Source organism: Heliangelus exortis, chromosome 5 (assembly GCF_036169615.1).
Source record: "Heliangelus exortis chromosome 5, bHelExo1.hap1, whole genome shotgun sequence".
In the NCBI taxonomy this organism is placed as follows: domain Eukaryota; kingdom Metazoa; phylum Chordata; class Aves; order Apodiformes; family Trochilidae; genus Heliangelus; species Heliangelus exortis.
Window position 1 is genome coordinate 28594351 of NC_092426.1, and position 19111 is coordinate 28613461.

The window sequence follows — 19111 nt, forward strand, 5'->3', positions numbered from 1 at the left end:
GCCCAGGCAAAGAGGGGAGATGAAGCATATCTTGCCCTCAAATGATAACAAGAAACTGTGTAGGTTCATTACCAATGTACTCAAGTGCTTATCAGCAGATCTTGTAGCCTACTCCTCTCATGCAGTTTACAAATCTTGAATAATCTGACAAGGTCTGATTTCAGATGTGGTTGCCAGAGACTTGTAAATAATCTTAGTGGGCTGTGAGGGGGAAGGAAAAGGAAATTAAGACCCCGAAGGGCAGCTTTTCAGATGGCAGCTCCCAGTGACAGTTTGACAGATTTTCTGTTGTTGTAGAAGGATTATGTGCAATAACTATATGACTCCCTCACTGTCCTCCAAGGATTACATATTTTTTTACCGTGTCATAAATACAAAGCTGTGGGAAGCATTGCTAGGTAAGAAAAGATGAAATTCTATTTTATTTCCCTCACAATTCATTTGCATAATGTAATCTGGAGGGTTGTGTTTATCAGTGGTGGGAAGACAGTTTAAACAAATGTTCAACATATGTATATCAGCAGCAGCAAAAGGTCATGGTCTTAGCACGCAGCTAAAAAAGTAAACAAAGGCCAACATGTCCGCATTCTCCCTGCATCATATTGACAGCAAATAATAGGTCCCTAACAGAATATCTGTCAACTTGGAAACATTTACTGAGCATTTTGTTCTGGCTGATATAGACTGTTCAAGTGAGTCATTATACTGGGAGGCAGACACTGCCCTTTCAAAAAGTATCTTGTGACCAAGGCAATTTCATATCACTGTAATACAATGGCAGCTAACTAAGTAACTAGCTAAGTCACAGAGTTCATCCAGTATGACAGTTTCCATGGCAATTGGATACTCGGGCATTTTACTGAAATCCATAAGTTAAAACCTGTTTGCCAGACACCATCTCATTATTCACATCCTCATCCTTTTCTTTTCTACAGCTTGAACAGTAGGCACACTGAAGAATTAACTTTCATGATTTCCATCCATATTCTGACTATTCTAATGATTCTAACAAGTAGGCTTGTTTTTCTTGCTCCCTTTGTTCCTTGCATTCAGTGTCTACTGAAATATATTCTGGTTATTCCCCTCTCTTCTCCACACTTACAGATACCCATAAAAACACCCACATGACTCCAAACAGACAGGATCTGATACATTTTACCTCTGATACTGGCCAATGCATCTATTGAAGGATTTAATGAAAAATTTCAAAGCCAGTGTTTTTCTGCAAAGAAAGCTTATTTACAGTCTGTTATCTTTTGTCAATCCACCCTGATCTCTGGGTGTTAAACAACTTTGGTTCTTGGGAGTGGTTACAAAACGAGCCATAGCCATGCTGAGGATGGAACAGGGAATACGACAAGGGAAGGAAGGAATGAACTGTCCAATTTTTTTGATAAACTGATAACAAGTGTTATGGCAATTGCTTTCTGTGCCTGTTCTTACTCAGCCTTTCTTCTAAATGAACTGTTTATGTGCCAAAAAGATAAAAAACTGGTCCTGGTTTTAATCTCATATTCCATCTGCTTCTGGAATTACTGCTAAGGGCAGGTGGCAAATGAGTTCTTTCTAATTTTCCAATCTTCTCCATGGGACAAATTCTGCCTCCTTGTTCAGGCTGAGTAGCTCCTCACCAGCCCCTGGGACAGAGTAAGGAATAGCTCAAGCTGAGTACATGTGGCAGAATCTGACTCAGTATGAAATGAGGGCACGCACAGTTTAACGTTACATGTGTGATGCGCTCAATTTATTATGAGACAATGATTTTAGTTGGAAGATTTCAGTACAATAAACTGGAGCATGACTTACAGGCATTTGTTTTCTGATTAGTCTTTTTAGTGACAGCTCTACATGCAGTTGTCCCTGTACCTGCTAGTATAATTATGTTTTGCTGGATATAATGCTTTGAAAGCTTGCATTTCAAGCAAGAGGTCTCAGATTCTAACAAAGTAAACATCATAGAAAATGAGTGGCAACTCCAAGCCTATATCCATCAATCTCATTTGTGAATATTGAGATCTTTACTGACGTTTCAATGAAAATCCAAATCGGGTGTATACATGATTCATTCATACATCTTCAGGCACATATTGATATATATATATACACAGATATATATTTATGTGCATGCATATAAGCATGATCTCAGTGGATGCAAAGTCTCTGACAAAGGAGACAGGAGTGATTTTCATTAGGTTTATTTGACATAATAATAATTCATTGATCTCTCTGCCTTATTGAGGTCTGATGATTGAATAGCCCAAGGGGAAGAAACCATGCCAAGATCCTAGATCAAAGGGTTTAGCTCTTTGCTCACATAGGTGCTGGATCCATGGCATATTTCCAAGTAAAAGTGCCTGCAGCAACATTTGCTAATTACAGGTTGTGTTCTACTGTTTCCAAACAGGGTGAAAGTGACAGAAGTTTAACTGTGAATAATTACACACTTGAATAAGTATGTGATTAGCCTTATTTGTTGTGGTTGGGACGAGAGTGACAGGACAAGAATGGAGTGATTGCATTATTTACAGCTTAATTGTAGACAAGTAATTACTTATGTAAACTGGTGCTGTGAGGTCAGGGAATACATGCCTGAGAATGTCTAGGATTTGAATAGAAACTTCAGAAGCTGGGTTTCCAAATGACACCACAGAAGTGAAAATTCCATGCATTTATCTAATTACGGAGTGGTTTTCTTGAATTAAATGTCTTGGAATGTTAAATGTCTTGTTCTCTTGAAACCGAGGATTAGATGAAATCTTTGTGAGCCATTGCTTCCAGCCTAATAAATCACAAATGCCACCTAGTGGCTTTTTCTACCTAGTGAATCGTTTCATACTAGACAGAAAAAACAAAAAAGAAATCCCAAAAAACCACCCACACACCAAAAGGAAACGCCCAAAAACACCCCATTCCCAAAATGCCCTAGAGGGTTTTTTTTTTACTAGCATGATGTTTTCATTGATGTGAATATGGCTGATGAAACTGTCTGTGAACACTTAGTTCCCACTACATTTTATTTGCATTGGATCGGATTGTGAAAATCTTACTCATGTTGGCAAGTAGTAGTGAATAATCTTATTAAATTGTAGTTAAACTCCCTGTCTTGCAGCGTGGTTTAACTATGTGCTTTCCTTACCTGGTAGAAGAAGGTTTTGATTTACAAAGGGAGGTTTTAATTTAGTATTGAGGTTAGGTACATCAAGTTAGTTAAATTAATTTAACATATCAGCAAATTCCCCTAATTTATTAATATTTTTCTGCTCATTCAGTGAAAGAAAGGCTTTGTTTTTTACTAGTGAGGTCTATTTACAAAATGGAAAAGTACTCCAAAATAAGAATAAAGGTCCAGACAGTAAAAAAATGAGAGGAGAGGAGAGCAAAAGGGAAAAGGGAAAAGGGAAAGGGAAAGGGAAAGGAAAAGAGAAAGGGAAAGGAAAAGGACTAAGTTATTTTGGGAGAAAATAACTGTACTATAATGGACCTTTTTTACTTGAGCCATTTGTTGTAAAATCTTTTTGGAATTCATGACAGAGGACTTAGGGGACCACAGAACAAGTTTATTAGTAGTAATCATGGTACCCTGTTAGTGCTAGTCTTTGTCTTTCCATGTCTTTGCAAACAACTACAATTATGTTCAATTCCTGATGGATGTCCACATGTGAAAATGAATTGAAATTTTTTTTTTTTTTTTTTTTTTTTGAGACATTAAGGGCTTGGAAGTCCAAAAAACATTGAAAAGTGAGTCTTCTGCAGGAGTGTTAACAAATGTTTTTTAAAAACTTTCATTTGTGACCTGAGTCAGTAAATAGGTTTAAATTGAAACTTATCAAAGTCTTATAATATGGCACAATTGTATTGCCACAGTATCTAGAAAAATACGTTAATGACTTTAAAAAACTTTCCAACAGTTAATTTGCTTTCACAAAATATGATTAAAGTGCAAGTGTCAAAATAAGAGTATGGAATTAACTAGGATTTTTTTTTTCATTGCTAATATGCATACTGCCCTGATTTTGAAATTATGAATTACAATTTAGCAGTGTAGCTGTGCATAGACAGCTATGTGAATGATTCATGGTGTAAAATATTCAAGGTTATTATACATTTAGGCAAGGATTTTTAAGGAAGGTTAAGGTTATGTGTAGTGAAATGGGGCAACCAGGTGCCACTAATTACCAGGCAGTGGGCATGAGCTTGTGCTAAGCCCACCTGTGCCTGATTAGGGCGGGCCCCCACTGCGCATGAGCAGGATTAGGGGGCCAATAAAAGGTGAGGCCTGAAACACAGGCTCAGCTCATTCCTGAGCAAGCCAGGGGAGAGGTTGGTTGCTTCTGGAGCAGTAGCACGGAGCCAGGCTGACCAGTCCTGAGGCAACAGACTCAGGGCACTTTTTGTGCACTTCTGCTGGGACACCTGTTGGACCTTGGAGCGCCGTGCCCTAAGAGAGGTTTGTCTTGCAACAGTTATGCCTGTGGTATATGAAAGATCAGTGGTTTCAAACTGCTCAGGATTCTTAGTTTCCTAGCTGAGCAAGACTGAGGTAACAGAATCCACTCAGAGCTGTTCCGTCTGAAACACTGGTTTCACAAGTGCTTTTGTGCAACACTGAGAAATGGGGATGATGCTTTTTTTTTGATGATAAACTCATTACTAAGACCATCTATTTGCAAAAATTTTCTATGGAATGTTCTGCGTTTTTTTATGGCTTGACCCTACAACCTTCTTATCCTTCAGTCCCTGTATTCTCTTTGTGTACATATTTCTTAAACAGGAGTATGGTTTTATTCAATTGATTTAATGGAATCAAGTTTAGTTGTTGCAGAGATTTTAGTATTACTGGGGTTATTATATTTTTCAGCGTGAGAGAAAGGTACCCTCCTCTCCAAAGGTCACGTAACAACCCAGGAAGAGAATATGGTACGAAATGTCACTGCTTTTCTTTTGTTTTTTGTTTGTAAAGGCTACAGGGATTTTTTAAAGCAGAATGCTTGCTCTTGAAAGAGATAGTTCATGCATATGCCAGTATGGGTGTTCACTTTCTTAAAGTCTTAAAACTAAAACTATGCTTTAGTGTCTCAGGTCTGCCTCCCTACTCTTATTTTAACATGAAAAAACCCTCAAAATACTCCAAAGTGTTGCTTATCTCACGAAGATATTTAAAGCTAAGAGATTTACCTTTTTGGATCAAATTAATTCCTCATGGGAATATTTGCTTTAATTTTCCCCTTTTTTTTCTACTGTTGTGGAAACTTGGTATAGTCCTCTATTCCTGATCACTGAGAGGAGGGAAACCCTGAGCATACCAATCAGACTAAATGCTAAATAGCTACCAAGTGTCATAGCATAGCCTATCCTTTAACAGTGGACTTTGAAGTTCCTTATATTAACACAAACTTACTATATACACAGACTTATTATATAGACAAACTTACTATATACAGAAATTAAACAATGCTGTTTGTCTGTGTTCACCTTTAACCAAAACATATTCATACCTGGCATCTCATACCAATAAACTTTGGGCTAGATTCCTAGAAGATTTACTTGCATGAGTGCTTAGTCCCAGCAATAACTATGGGAGTCACTGAGTTGCTGGTTTCACAGGGGACTGGCTGACTGACTTCTTCAGTGCAGATAAGACTAAGATGTTCAGTGTTGTCTAATATTGACTTCTCACGTTGGATTTTTCATGTGTGACAGCCAGTAGTGGGTCCTGTGGTCATTGACTCACATCAACTACATAGTCTAGGAGTCCAGTCCATGGTAGTCACCTGCCTAGAACATGCTGTAATTTCCATGTGTCCAGGAAGTTTAGAATTATATATCTTGAGCAAGAAATGTATGACTGCATTTCTCTTTAAAATGCCACACTGGAGCATGCACCAAGATTGCCCTTCAGATCTGGAAGCAGTTCATAGTTCACTGAGACAGAGACCAGAGCTATAGGCTTCAAGAACTCTAAACACAGAAGCTACTTTGTGTTTATGCCATAGCTCCTGAATCCTTGTAACTTTCTTCATATGGTGTTTTCTTAACATCCAGTGCAACCTTGTTTTCGTTTACATTCTGTAGAGAGAAGAAATAGGCCATGAGAGTGCTGGAAATCAAAAAAGGATGATGTGGTGGAAGTGGTGAACTTCCACCAGTGGCTGAATGATTTCTAAAGACACTGCAAGAAGACACAGGAGAAGGGTCAACATTTAATTCAGATGCTGAGCAGAGCTTCTAGCTTTGGGCTGAATAGCTGCCAGAAACTGGAAAAAGATTTTTTTAAGGATTTTTAAAATTTAATTCTTAGATTCATAGTCATGTATCTCCACTGGAAGGGACCCATAAGGATAACTGAGTCCAAATCTCTGCTCCTTGCAGAGCTACCCAACACTGTGTGAATAAGTAGAGTGGGACAATGCAGAGTGGGACAATCACCTCACTTAACTGGCCAGCTTTGCTGTGCTTGGTTGGATGTGGGCCACAGGACATGGTTGGCCATTTTGGCTGCACTCTGACTAATATTTTACTTACCAACATTTACTTTTCGATGGGGCTGCTCTCTAGCCTCTCATCCCACTATCTGTATGCAAAACCAGGATTACCCTATCTCAGGTGCAGAATTTGACACTTGCTCTTGGTAAATTGCATACTGTTGATAATATCAAGATGACACTGTAAGATCTCTACAGGCTCAAGGGAGTCCACATCTCCTCCCAAGTTAGTATCATTGGCAATCTTAGTTAATGTACATCCAAGTTATTTCAACAGGAAAAGAAGTTTTCATAGAATCTTAGAATAATCTTTGTGTGTAGAGACCTCTAAAGGTCATCTAGTCCAAGGCATAATAACAATAAGTGAGAAGTCAAGAAATAGTGAAGTCTACTTAAGTACTTATGATACCTGTTATTATTTATTATATAAATTATTTTTATGGATGGAAAGTAATAAAGAACAAACTCTACCTTTGATAGGCCAAAAGTGAAGTAGTGGTGCCCCAAAGAACCTGCAGTCTGAACAGATTAAGTGGAAGTTTGCTGAACTGCATGATATCAGCAAACATTGTTCCAGGTCTTTGGTGGAGGTAGCAGTCCAGGCAGGAGGGGGGGGGGGAGGGGGAGGAAAAGAGAGAGAGAGAGAGAGAGCTTAAGGTACATTTGTGTCTGTTTTTCCACTGTCAGTCGTTGTCTGGTATTCTGTAGCTGAATGGCTAAGAGATGGAAGGCACCCCAGGTATGCTCTAGGCTCATCCTTCCACTAGGTCAGAAGGTTCTCTGTGATGGGGATTATGCAGATCATGATTAATTTATGACATAATTGAAACTGTCTTGCTTTTTTAAATTTAGGATTTAGATCAGTGGATCTATTTACCACTCAGAAACCACACAGTAGAGTAATGCTACTTAATGTCTTCTGCAATTCACTTATAAGTCAATCAATGATGACAGTTTTCATTTTCTGTCAAAAAAGAGAATGTAAAACCCTTTAAACAATCAAACCCCGTTTATTCATTGCGTATATGTGCTACTCATGCCTCAGTTTGAATGGTATATTGCGCCAAATTGCCAGAGAACAATATTACTTAATTCATATATTGGCACTCCACTCACAAATACCTTTTACCACATGAGAATATCTGAATAACTGAAAATATTAATTAATTTAAATTTTTACACAAAGTTATATTTGCTTTTCCCTAACTTCTGTACTACAAAGTACTATTTTGGTATTTATAATATGTCCTGTTTTCAGTAAATCAGCTCCACTATGGTACATGCTCTCTCTCCCCAGGTAGAATCATAAGAGAATAATACATACAGACTAGACAGGCTGAAATATGTATTAAGAGAAACAACTATTATTAACATATCCATCAATACTTTCAGATGAGAAGGAATAAAAATGCAGCCACATAGGGGGATTTACTTTAAGTAGATCTTTAAGTGGATCTTTCACAAATTCCTAGATCTTTTGCATGCCATAATGAAAAGAGAACTGTAGGGGTCATGTCAGGGAGTTATTCTGAAAAGAAACCGCTTGAACTGTGAAAGTATCACAAGCATTTGACAGAAACTTCACCCTTCTGAAATCAGATTCAACTCCTTTTTTAAACAGAGTTGTCAGATGAAGTGTATAGCTAACATTTATTTTACATATACTGCTCCTTTAGCAAATCCATTCATTTAATTTTGGGGGGGGAGAAAATTTACTATTAGGAGCTACATTATGGGTCCCTAAAGAATGACATCTAAATTCTTTTTTTTTCTATTCCTTTTTTGGTCATTTTGCTTTGAAAACCAACACATAATGTAAGAGGCATCAGGTTGGAAACTAGTTTTTGCTCAATACTTAATGCCATTCCCAGGGTACCATCCCTCTCATGCTCATGGATATATTTCACTCCTTGTTGCTTTTCAGTGCTAACAGTAAATAAATGAAAATGCCTTTTCCCTGGTCATTCCCCTAAATGTGCTCACTGCCTTTGCTTATCTAGCATGTATAGGAAATCTGGCACTCTTCCCAGAATAAAGAGCATACAAAGGCTGGCAGCTATAGGGATGTAGCACAAACAGCCAAGCTGATTTTCATAAATGAACCCACAAGTGCTTAGGTCTCTGTTACAGATTGTAAATCCCAGAAAGTATGCCAAACAGCTGGTCTGCTCCTATTCCAACTTTGCCTTTACTGGGCAATAATACAAGTATTATATGCCTTTTGTCATCACTATGTTTATTTCTGTTTTGCAGTTGGTGCAAACACTGAAAATAACTGGTCATAATGTACTTCATGATCCAGCTGCCAAATGACCACATAGATGCATCAGAGGCACCTTGCAGATTAAGGCACAACACTAACACATGTGGTTCTGAAGCCCAGGGCCCAGACTGTATCTGACAGCTCACTGAATAAAGATTGCAAAAGTGGCCTTGGGATGGCATTCAAAATGTATAGAAATATCTAATTAACAAACTCAATGAAATCACCATAGCTGATGGTAAACAAATATTTTCTAAGCACTGATACTGAAAAAAAAAGTTTTATACTAGCAAAGTTCTAAAAAAAATAAAAATAAAAAAATCACATTGCAAAGTTATGCTGACTTTATATGTTTGCCCTTTTCAGGTCTCACTCTCTCCTTTATTATGAGAGATACTTACTGAGCCTGATTGAACTGTGTTCTGACCAGGTTATTTACTGTAATGTTACCATAGCTACTTTTTTTGGCAGTGTGAAATACTACAACTATATTATGGTCTTCATAACTGTATTTTCCCTGCTAAACATTTTCCATGTTCAATCCTTCTGGCAGTTGTTCAGATTTTGCTCTTTTGGGGGTTATTTGAGTAATCTACTTTTTCAGAGATGTGTCTTGACAAGGCCTTATGCACTATAATCATGCTTTTTATTTTAACACCCCTTCTCTCTACTCTGGTTATTATTTTCTGGATCTTTGGTTTTTTGCTTTCTCTTTTATTGAATACATATATTATTTCACATTTTTGGTTCTTTTTCTATTGTTCTCTAAGCCTATTTTCAAAATATTTCCTGCATAAGTTGAAAATTTATATAATGCAAATCAGGTAAAGAACCCCAAGTAAAACATTAGGATACTAATCTGAGATTTTGAAAAGCCAGATTCCATTAACTCTCAGTTATTTACTTGTTAATGTGACCTTATCTGGGCACTTCCATTACTAAGATGGTCCTGACAACTTCAAACAGCCAAGTGGTGCCTGAGCCTTCTTGCTGTACAAACTTCCCTGGTTCCCAGCTTCAGACTGGCTATGAGGCTTTCCACAACCCAAAGAAGGATCCTCATAAGTGATGTTCATGCAGCTGTTACAGCAGAACAGTCTGATCTTGATCCTGAAAGAAGCACTCAGACATAGGTTCCAAATATATGGCAGAGAAGAAGCCAAAGGGTAATTCTCTCTATAGCCTGTCAATTTTATTCCCAGTGATGTCAGAAATCTGTTTTTAAATCCTTGGTCAGCCTGAAGTATCTAATATCATATACAACTTCAAGTTTTCTGCCCTATTGCATAATTGCTTACTTGATTCTGCAAGAGCTGCAAAAATTCCACCACCCTAGAAACAGAGGCTTTAGGGGTTTTTTCCTAATTTGATCTATGAGGACATTCAACCTATGACTTTTTTAATCACCCTAAAATAAAACATTACAGGTAGTAAGGGAAAAAACTTTTGTGGTTTGTTCCCCACCCATCCCTGAAAGGAAATTAACTATTTCACCTCTTGTTTTATCCCAAATTAGGATGAAGTGGCAAAATTTCTCCCTGCACTGGGAACTGACAAGACTTTCCCCCAAGCTAATTTTAGCTTTTGTAACATTTTTCAGTTAATTACTCTTTGGCCAATTATCTGGGATATTCTGGTCAGAGGGATGATGCATGTGTATAAACTGAAGTGCACAGGAGTAACAGAAATTTGTCTGGGATTTCCATCTGTCCAGCAGCCCAGTTATCAGAGTTGTCACAGTTCCATGGGGAAATGAAGGGGAGGGTGAAGGTGGAGGGGTAACAATGGGGATCCAATAAAGAAAAATGTGTAAAAACTTGAATCAACCTCAAAGTGGGAGAATTCATGGATAGGATATGACTTTCAATTAAGATGTTTTCTTTTTATTTATCAGGATGCTATTGGATGATTGCTTTCATCTGACATTGATGCAATACTGAATACTATGTGGATACATTATAATTACATATGAACTATGAACTCCAAATTCTGGGTGAACGAAATCTCTCAGAATAGCCAGCTCTAGGAGCTTTAGCCATACATTCAACCAGAGAGGAAACCAAAGTACTTCATGGCAGATATAATTCAGTCAGTGAATCGTCCCTGTAGAAAAGGGCTATGGACCATCCTAATTAAAACTGCTATGTGCTTCTATAATAACTAACAAAAAGGTTAAAAAATCATTTTAAAACTTGAAACATTTAAATTTCATTTGAACTAGTAAAAATGTCAAGAGCCAGATACACTTGTCCCAAGATAAAATACTATATTTAGAATTCCCCCCCAAAATTAGAAATTTTATGTTTTAAGGTTGAAATTTTATTTTTTTAAATAAAACTGAAATCTTAATATTGAAAACTTTTAATTATACAAATTTTGAGCAGAAATTTTCCAAAAGTTCAAAAGTTTGTTTCACCATCCTTTCAAATCACTGCCAGCCATCAATGCCTTTAGAGAACTGCTCTGGTAGTAGCAAGGTCAAAAAGAGAGTGTTAACAGATTAACTGCTCTTAGATCTCATTCTTCCCTTTCTAACATTCTTCATACGTCATGAAATTAATCAAGTAATGATATTCTCTAGTCTCTACAATTAACACTGTACCTCAAATTGGCTCACCTCAGAGGAAGTGAGACATTTCTCATCTTGTACCTCTCTGGTAATGTAAACTGGCAGAAGAGACAGCAGTGTGAATTAATTGTGTTACTGCTAAATACCCAAAACTTTGGATACAAATTAGTCAGAGGTGCCATAAACATCACTAAATCACTTGTCTTCAGAATTCCACTGTACTATGTTGTGGTTAGAGATTTAGGACAGGAAAGCTGTGAACAAGGAACCATTCCTGTTATTCCTCTGAAATTAAATCCATAGAGTCTCTATTAAAAGGTCTGTAATGCAACTATCATATTACAAATTACACTATAAAAGCAATATTTTTTTGAAAAGTAAGGTGGATTGTGCTTTAAATTGAAGAAGACTGACCATTTTATGAGTATCAGTGGAAACAGACTGCAGATGAAGATGGTGGTACAAAGAACTAATGCTTAATGGAGACAGAGAAAGTGGAATCTGTGTTTATGCAACATACAGGTTTGTTTCAGCAAGTCTTTTAGTGGCTCCACACATTCAGAATCAGGATACACAGGAGGAAGAGGGGAAGTTACTTTGAAAGAAACAGGGAAAAGAAGAGGATGACAGATGGAAAAGGTAAGCAACAGACTAGACATTGAGAAGAACTGCATAATGAAGAGGACATGGTTGCAGAGGCCAGGATAATTTAATTTCTGAAAATTTAAGACTATTTAATATTCCAGAATTTATAACTTTCATAATTTTTTAAATCCTGTGTCTGTTTTCAGTTCCTTTCACATTGCTACTTATATTCTAAATAACAAGGCTTTTCATCCTTTAAAAAAGCAGCAGACTCTACTGTTTGTTGCACAGTACATAAGTTATCATTATGTCAGAATTATGATAAGAGGCTGACTTGATTTATGTAAAAATAATAGGGCTTGGTTTGTTTGGTTTCTTTTTTTTGCCCAAAGACAGCTAGAGAATGCTAAAGGAAACATCTAGATGAGGGTGCAGAGTCAGCAGGATAATGAACTACTTTGTGTGCATCTTTGGCAATTTGAGGTACACACTACAGGAATAATTTATTATGAATCATTCTTTCAAACTCTCATACACTTTACTATCTGGCCCACAGTTCTATTTCCAGATCAATTTTTGATCTTTACAAAACATCACACAATATCACTGTCTATTTGCAGATAGTAGAATATGTATAGTGACATGTATAGCTATTTTCTGTCACTGGCCTCCTTATGGGTTAATTGATTCTACAAAGAAAAAGAATTTTTTTTCTCAGTTTTAACAGATGTTGCAGATTTTTCATGAGTAATCTCAGTGGAAAATAGATTCTGGAAGTCTTTAAAGACCTATTTCTTAAAAGGCAGGATGAATCCTTTGTAGGACAGTGATCCCAAGTATTCAGTTCTTTCTTGTTTCTAAAGTCAGGAGTTCAAAAGAAAGTCAGGAGTTCTTCAGTTTTGGAATATTTTTCCCTCTTTGCATGTAAGAAAGAGCCTGGCTATACAATACACTTAAGACATTCACACAGTAAATATCTATCTCCCTAACTTTCCTTCCCAAGAAATTAAACCCAAGACAAACAAAGCTGAACTGCAGAACATAATTTTTTTAAATTTCTACTGTATAGACTGAATGACCTTTAAGGGTTTCATAAATTTCTAAAAAAAAAAAAAAAAAAAAAAAGCAAGAAGAAGTATTTAGTTTCTCCCTGCATTATTTTGTGATTGAACAGCTCTTTCAGCTTTAGCCAGAGACTGAAGCACATATGATTACTCAGTGCTTCTCAATGAGCAAGAGCTAAGAGCATTGGATAAAACTCTCAGGCACTAGCCCAGGACAAACAAAGGTCATGTTTCATGAAATGCTTAACTAAACTGTAGAAATCATCAGTACAGTATGTTGTGAATGACAACATTTCATAATTTCAAAAGGGATCAGATGTTGCAGGAGAAGCTGTTTTACACAAAGTCCTGGTTACACTTAAAAACATCTTACCCTTGATACTCCTTGTCTGCCAAACATCTACTATTGACCGTTTTGGAGTCAGAAGACAGGGCTAACATTGCTTTCCATGTCAACATGGCTGTTCCAATAATACATTCCATGCACACAGTTTGGTGTGCAGAGTAAATTCATCCAGTTTCTGACACACGTGATCTCTTGATGGTCATGCCAAACAGGATGTTGTTTGGTGCTGTTTATCACACATTTGAGTAACCGTAGCATTCTTGGGGATGAAAAGCACTCACAGATCATTCACCCCTAATATTAAAATATTTATTATACCAAAGTTTCAGGGATAGTTATTTTTCATATGAGGCATTTTGTCTTTTGAAAAGCCAGCTGTTTTCTCAGTTTCAGTTGACGGTCCACCAGGAACCCCAGGTCTTTCTCTGCAAAGCTGCTTTCCAGCCATTTGACCCTTGGTATATGTTGATATATGGTGGTTTTCCTCCCTATGTGTGGGACTTTGCACTCCCCCCTTGATGAGCTTCGTGAGGCTTCTCTTAACCCATTTCTCCAGCCTTCTGGATGGCAGCACAATCCCCTTGCATCTCGGCCTATTCTACTAGGTTTTTATCATTGGAAAACTTGCTCAACGTACGTGCTGCCCCAATAATTCAGATTTTTAACTAAGATGTCAAACAGCATTGGACTCAGTATTGACCCCTGAGGTAAACTGCAAGCAACTGGCCTCCAACAAGGCTTCAAGCCACTCATCACCACCCCCTGGGCCTAGCTGTTCAACCAGTTTTCTGAGCTTGAAGGAAGTGATTCTTGAATATTAACCAACTTTCCTGGATCCCTCTTTCTTGCAGGACCTTACACCATGATATTCTACCAAGTACATCTTTGCGAAGGCCAAATTCTTCTCCCCTGAAATCCAGGGTTGCGAGCTTGCTTTTCCATCACCTCTCTCCCCTTATTATCCTGAATTCCACTTTCTCATGGTCACTGAAACCAAGGCTGCCTTTGACCTTCGGGTCTCCAATGAGCCCTTCATTGTTGGTGGGTTCGAGGCCCAACAGAACACCACTCCTTGTTGGCTCCTGTATCCCTTGCATAAGGTGTATGGAACCAGGAACCTCCTGCTCTGTAGTTTTTCTAGCAGATATCAGGCTGATTAAAATCTCCACAAGGACAACAGCCTGCAAATTTGAGAATGCTCTCATCCATGGTATATAGAACTGTATCCACTTGTTCTTTCTGGTCAGTCAGCTTCTAGTAGACAACCACTACAGTGTCATCCCTAGGTGTCTTGTCTTGAATCTTTACCCATGAACTCTCAGCTGCCTTGTTATCCATCCCCATGAAGAGCTCCATACATTCCAGCTGATCTTTCACAGAAAGAGCTTCTACAGCTCCCAGGCTTCCTTTCCAGCATGTCTTTCCACAAAGTCTCTCTCTCCTTTGCAATACTCCAGTCAAGGGAGCCAGACATCATCTCTTTGTGATGCCAGAAGGTCATAGCCCTGCAGCTTCACACAAATCTCTACTTCATATTCATTCCTTGTCTTGTATTAATCTATGCAAATGTCAGAGTGATACAATGAAACATTCATTGTAACATCTTTAACTTATAAAATCCAAGTTACCTTCACATTAATTAGATAAGACTCCTGGTTGATTTTTACTTGTGCTTATGGAGCACCATTTCTTGATCTTGAAGTCGTTTATATTTTTATTGTATTTTATCTTCACCTGTAAAGTTCTTTAGCTAAAAAATGTTGTTAACTTGTTTTTAAATTCCTTTCCCATACAAAGGTGCTTAATTTTAAGTAGAGTGCAGAAAAGAAGAAGCCATTCTAATGCCAAGACAACTTTAAAAGGTAAGATGTGACAAAGCTCTCTAAGGTTTTAAAAAGGTTTGGTACCATTTTAAAAAAAACTTTTATAAAGTATGAAGTAATATAAATAAGAACATAGTTTTATTCTTTTTTCTTTTCATTCCAGTGTGGTCCTTTTAAAAGACTGAGCCTTCTGGGAAGGATATTGAAGCAGTGTCCTTCTTTGTTACTGAATACTTTCTTTGAGAGTTTACCCCAAAATCTCAGCATCAGGTTGCCTTGCAATCCTTGTTCTGGATATGACACACATAGTCATACATGGAAATCTCCACTATTATTAGGTGAGAAGGCTATACCCATTTTCCTGAGTTTGAGTTTAGGCATTCTGGTATTGTATTGCTCATTAATGAGTTGCTAGGCAGCTTGCTATAGTTGCCTCTGTGTAGGCATGAAGGCAGTGCTCATAAAGCTATACAACTTTTTTTCCAAGCATAGCTGTCTGTCTTAGCAACCAGAGCCTGTGATCACATCTTCTAATTTTTAAGTCTCATTGCATGATTTTTCAGGAAATAGAACTGCAGCTTCAGGCCTCTCTGTGGTCCGGTTTAAACTGTCTTTGGGGTTATCTCTCCTTGTGAAATCCTGACTGCTGACAACAGGTACATTTAAACGGAAATGAAATATCACCTGTCTCAGGAATAAATCCCATATGTATTGAAGGCATAGTTTTCCTTGAGCCTATCAGTCAGCAAGTCATATAAGTGAGAATTCAGTTATCACTAAGCAGACATGACTTGCTCTGTGATGAAAATATTAATGTTGAATAGCTTGTGTATTTAGATATAAAGTTTACCTGTCTTTTGGAAGCACCTGGAAAAGCAAAGGAATTGTAGGAAAAATGAGAAACAAGCCACATATTGCCTTCTCATGTTTGATTCAATAGGTACTAAACCTAAAAGTTGCAGCCAGCCAGTGTACTTTTATTTAAAGCAATCTGTATAATCTATTTCTCCCCTCAGTTTTGTGAGGTTTCAGGGGGGAAGTTGAGGGTGGTTCTTCAAGGAGCTGAGAGAAAGAATGGGATCGCCAAGAGTTTCTATGAACTTCAGTTTCAGAAAAAATAGGATTTATCTAGAAACCTGTCTTGCATTGCTTTGTTTTTTTTTACTGATACTTCTGTTTGCCTTTTATTGCAGGAGAGAATTTTGTTTTGTACTGGCTTACAGAGACTGTTCTAGAGAAGAAGATAGAAGCTCAAAAGATCACGGGAATATTTCTGCTTCTAATGAAGCTTTACATTTTGTTTTGGAGCATCAGACAAGTGCATCAGACAACACAAATAACCTATCCACTTTTTTTTCCTGGAAGAGCCTGGCATTTCTGTCTCAGAAATGTAAAATGTGCATGTGTGCATCGGTGCAGTGAATATTACATTGAATGAATCATAGTTAAGAGAGCTGAAATATTGATAGATTAAAGTGAACAGTTTCATTTTCCTGAGGTTTACCTATTAGAAAGGTAAAAACTTGGAAAATAAGAAAGATGATAAAACGAAACTTCTTATCTGCAGCAATATTTCAACATTAAAATAGCTGGACTGCAGTTGTTTGACATCTTTAATGGCTCAAGACAATATCCAGTGGAATGTAACAATGCTTACATACCATAACACATCAGCCAAGAAGAAAAGAAGGATACCTGAAGATAACACCTACTCAAATTTAATTTGAGTGAGGGCATCTGGTTTCCAACAACAGACAACAACACTGACTATGAGTTTAAAATTGCTCAAACATAATTAATTTTGAGGCACAGTGGTCCACAGATGATGCCAAAAAATACTTCTGTACAATATGTCTACTTGTTGTAGATAAATCAATCCTTTCTTTGACTTGTTGCATTAACCACTTTGAAATGAATATTTATGCACCAATTATCTCAAGGGGGAGTTGTATAGGTAACATTAGTAAAAACTCTATCTAGCTACCAAACCCTGAATTAAGTTGCTTAGGAAAAAAATGTGTCATTTCAATCACTGTTATTTGGTGTTGTTGTTTTAAATAACACTTTAGTTCGAATTAAAGTGATTTCATGATTGAAATTTAACTAAGAAGTAATGACTGTAATTCAAATTACACTTATTTAGAACAGGGATGTCATTAAGGAAACTCTTCCTTACTACTTAGTGGTGAACTTGTAGCATTTGCCTGAAACTCAGTATCTATATAAGCATGACTCTAGTTCCCAAGGTTCAGACTTCTGAACAGTCCCCTTCTTCTTTGTCTACAGGAAAGTATTTTGTTTGCCCAGGTCATATTTTAGATATCATACAGCAGAGTAACTGAACTTTGGATGATTAAGCCCCAATACCACAATAAGCTGATGAAACACATCATGTGTGGCACACAAAAGAGATTTGTAGACCTTGGCTTCATAGCTGGCCAGGCAGCTGCAGTAAACTTGCAATTGAGGCAGCAAGAGAAGTGCCTGGGAACATGATGTAAGAGAGCAACAGAGCACTGAGATACAACACACTGCAGAGCTCCTAAGTTCTCAAAAGCAGCAAAGTTGAATCTTCTATTAACTTGGCAGAGAACAATTTCAAAATCATGTTAGAACACGTCTGATACAAGGACCTTCAGTTTCTTTGCTCCTTTTTTAGTACATAACATGATCCTAGGTTCTTAGTGGTTTATATAATTTTGGAAAGATATCGGCAGTTCCAAGCATTTCTGGCTAGAGTTATTAGTGAAAATAGGAGCATAAATCCACAGACAAGCAACCCAGGTTTTAAGATCTACACAGTGTTTGGTAGTTTTGGTGGAGATTTTTTTTTTTTTTTTTTTTGGTTGGTTGGTTGGTTAATTGGGTTTTCTTAAGTAATAATAAGAAAATGGTAAGTCTTTGGATATACTGTGGTGGAATAATGTCTTTTTACAGAAATGCAACTTGGAGCATTTATCAAATGTGCCTGTTTTCCATACTATAACATCAAGTAGGTACTAAATGAATTTATATTGGTTGATATGTAGAAAAATCTTTTTAATTAGGTAATATTTTTAATATTTTATTATATATCACATAATAATAATTCCTGTGAAAATGGCATATATTTTTGACTATGGCTTTGGGAAAAAATGAAGGTAAAAATATTTGCTAGGCAGAAAACTTGACTGCTTCTGAGCATGCTATTGGGATTGAATTTCCCAACTACTTTCTTAGAAGTTTGTTAAAAAAAAGGAAATCTCTCATTTCCACCTTAAAGTTGTATAATCTTAATTTCATGTAGATATGAAAGCAAAGAACTCTAAGTCGATACATGAAAACTAAAACATAATAATACATAGGTAATTTTACATTTGTTTCTTACATTTGTATGAAGTTGCAACACTATCAGTTTTGACATTTATAATGAGTTTTTGTTGTGGGAAATTTGATCACAAAATTAAGACTAGTAAAATGTGGGCTGCCTCTTCTATTGCTATTATACATGTCACATCTTTAAATTAAGAAAATGAATACAGTAAATTAAATCAATATTTTCAGTGTTATAAAAATAAAATCTTCCTTGAATCCCGAAGAAGTATTATAATGTAATTCTTGTCATATGTTTTCTGTCTTACTGATAAGAAAATAAAAAATAACCTTCTTCTCTTTGTTATTTGTAGAATCTTCTGATAATGCTTACCATAAAAGGAATTTCTGTTAAGAGGGCGTAATGCAGAAAGTCTTTGTGCCATTGGTGAAGTGGATTTAATCCCACAAAAAACTGGTATAAAGACAGAGACAACAGTGTAGGGATGATCTCACAGGAGTTCCTACAGCACTGCTTTCAACATTGTAAAGCCCTAAAGCAGTGGTATTGTACTTAGAGGGAAAAACCTCATTTCTGCAGATTTCTTTGCTTTGGTTATTTCCACAAGCATGCTCAACTCATGGAAAAGATCCCACTTTCAAAGGGGAAAGAGAGCACTGGTGGAAA

General features: G+C 37.0%; 1 long non-coding RNA gene across 2 annotated transcripts; it reads left to right on the top strand.

The window, feature by feature from the left end:
* Positions 1-11114: 11114 nt before the first annotated feature.
* Positions 11115-18701, top strand: LOC139797213 (uncharacterized). 2 transcript variants are annotated; one of them, XR_011726352.1, is made up of 4 exons: positions 11115-11953; positions 15107-15171; positions 15296-15788; positions 16326-18701. It is a non-coding gene; the product is annotated as an uncharacterized lncRNA (long non-coding RNA). The 2 variants fall into 2 exon arrangements; XR_011726351.1 differs by having other exon boundaries at positions 15296-18701.
* The last annotated feature ends 410 nt before the right edge of the window (positions 18702-19111 follow it).